Source organism: Pseudophryne corroboree, chromosome 4, assembly GCF_028390025.1.
Source record: "Pseudophryne corroboree isolate aPseCor3 chromosome 4, aPseCor3.hap2, whole genome shotgun sequence".
In the NCBI taxonomy this organism is placed as follows: domain Eukaryota; kingdom Metazoa; phylum Chordata; class Amphibia; order Anura; family Myobatrachidae; genus Pseudophryne; species Pseudophryne corroboree.
Genome location: NC_086447.1, coordinates 49,205,401 through 49,208,032, shown reverse-complemented (window position 1 = coordinate 49,208,032; position 2,632 = coordinate 49,205,401).

Sequence of the window (2,632 nt, the reverse complement as noted above, 5' to 3'; positions counted from 1 at the left end):
TCTTACCCGGGATTCAAAATTCCTCCCTTATTGTGTACGCTCGTCCGGGCACAGTACCTAACTGGAGTCTGGAGGAGGGTCATAGGGGGAGGAGCCAGTGCACACCACCTGATCGGAAAGCTTTACTTTTTGTGCCCTGTCTCCTGCGGAGCCGCTATTCCCCATGGTCCTTTCAGGAACCCCAGCATCCACTACGGACTCCGAGAAATAGAATTATCGGTAAGTAAATTCTTATTATCTAGTTTAAGGGAGGGAACTTTCTCATTCATGATGAGTCACTGGTCTGTTCGTATGCTAAACAGGTTCAGCCTTGAAAACATCAACAGGGGCTGGCCTGAGTTTCCTGTCCACCACCTGTTTGGAATGTCTATTGTTCTAATAAAAGTGATTTTAGCTTTCATACATTTAATCATAACTATTTGTTGCAATGTCCTAAAACTTAATAACAAGCATCAAATGAATCTACACATTAATCTGCTTGCTTTAATACCAAATACGACATCTATCTTCCTTCGTTCAAATAATATGCATACATGACATTACTCCATTATAGAATTTTAAATCATCATGATGTCTGGCGCTTGATATTATTATAATTATTTTCTGTATGAAATAAGTGTTGAATCCATCTCTGTGGCATGTCCGTGTAAATGCGTGTATTACCATATATTGCTGTGCTCTCTGCGTGTATTTGCAAGTATAGCGACTTATATGTGTGGAGTCTGTATGTTCTTTCTATGTAATAGTTTTTACTTCGACAGTCCACCCTTTGGCAATAAACAATAACTGCCATCAATTATTAACATAAGAAAAAATATTTCAGACAATAATCGGTGACCTAGACACAAGAATTTATTCATTTCACAAATCAGACACTTGACTATATTTGGGGAAGACAGTGAGGAGGACGAGACATCCTCTATATGCACAATCGGGGGTGTCTGTGCGCTTCAGTGACTCCAAATACAGTGGTAATAAAGTGAATGTTTGCCTTTACTAAAAAACCAAGAGACTTGTTTTAATATATTCTTTTACTAGAAACAATTAATGTTACACTTTAAATAAATACACTTGTTAAAATACACAATAAAGGAGGTCATTCCAAGTCGTTCGCTTGGAAAATTTCTTCGCATCGCAGCATTTTTCCGCTTAGTGCGCATGCGCAATGTCCGCACTGCGACTGCGCCAAGTAAATTTGCTATGAAGTTTGGATTTTTACTCATGGCTTTTTCTTCGCTCAGGCGATCGTAGGGTGATTGACAGGAAATGGGTGTTACTGGGCGGAAACAGGCCGTTTTATGGGCGTGTGGGGAAAAACGCTACCGTTTCCGGAAAGAACGCGGGAGTGGCTGGAGAAACGGAGGAGTGTCTGGGCGAACGCTGGGTGTGTTTGTGACGTCAAACCAGGAACGATAAGCACTGAACTGATCGCAGATGCCGAGTAAGTCTGAAGCTACTCTGAAACTGCTATAATAAAAAGCCACTTTGACTTATAATTAATTAAACCAATATTTCTTACAAAGATATCCAATTAATAAGAAACAGTAATCAATTATTTCATTTGCCGTTAATGCCACATAATTCTCATTACTAAATGCCAGTTTGTAAATATATAAATGATTGAATAAATGTCTCCGCTTAACCTGTCACTGGCGTCCCAGTGCAGGATTAGTCCTTCATAATGTGTTTTGCCCGATCAAACGGGGTTAATAATTACCCTTTCCTGGAAATGTCCTCCACTACAGCACTATAGCACAAGTGCAGGGATTAATTTTTCAGGTAAATACCTTAGGGAGTTCCAGGCTGACGGGCAGCGTTTGTAAGCACACAATCAGAGGCAATGGAGACTTTAGCAGGCAGTCGGGGCTGCACCGAGCAGCGTCCAAAGAGCCACAATAGTAATGAGCCGTAGATGTAAATGTCCTCGGTGTATAGCACACACCGTGAGCGGCAGCCGAAGATGGATGCGGCAGAGATGAGCGGCAAAAGACCGGCACAACTGAGAACGGCAGGAGCGGCAGAAGCGGCCAGAGACACAGTCACACATGCAGCGGTTGAAAACGGGTGATCCTCTATATGCACTCAGCGGTCACGGGACCACTGGTTGGGTGTAGGACAACATTCAACCTATAGAGTATGCTGGGACAGTGCTTTGGCGTATAATGTCGGATTTGCGACAAACATTTCACACATGCATGTACCTACGTCTTTGTACACTGATGTTTGGATTCGATTGAGGTTCTGCTGGGTAGATGAAGAAGACACAAACAAATCGTGAAAGTGACATATAAAATTTTCATGATCTACATATTCCTATAATTTTCTGAACATTGTTTCCATTTCTGGAACGTATGCTAGGTCTGTTTAATAATTGAACAAGGGTTATAAGTAGGGTCCTTCCTAAATAACATAAACCTTCGGAGTTCGGGGAGAGCAACTCATAAACCTTTCTTCCACATATATTAATGAGCTCTTTATCTGCAATGTGTGAATAGCCATTGTCTGATTGTTCCTGATTACCTCCGAACTCCATAACTAGTAGACCTTTGATTTTTCTTTATTCTGGCTTTAACAAACTGATCAGCTAATGCCTAATTGAGCCCGTCCATTAGCACAGAGACAGCCACCTCCC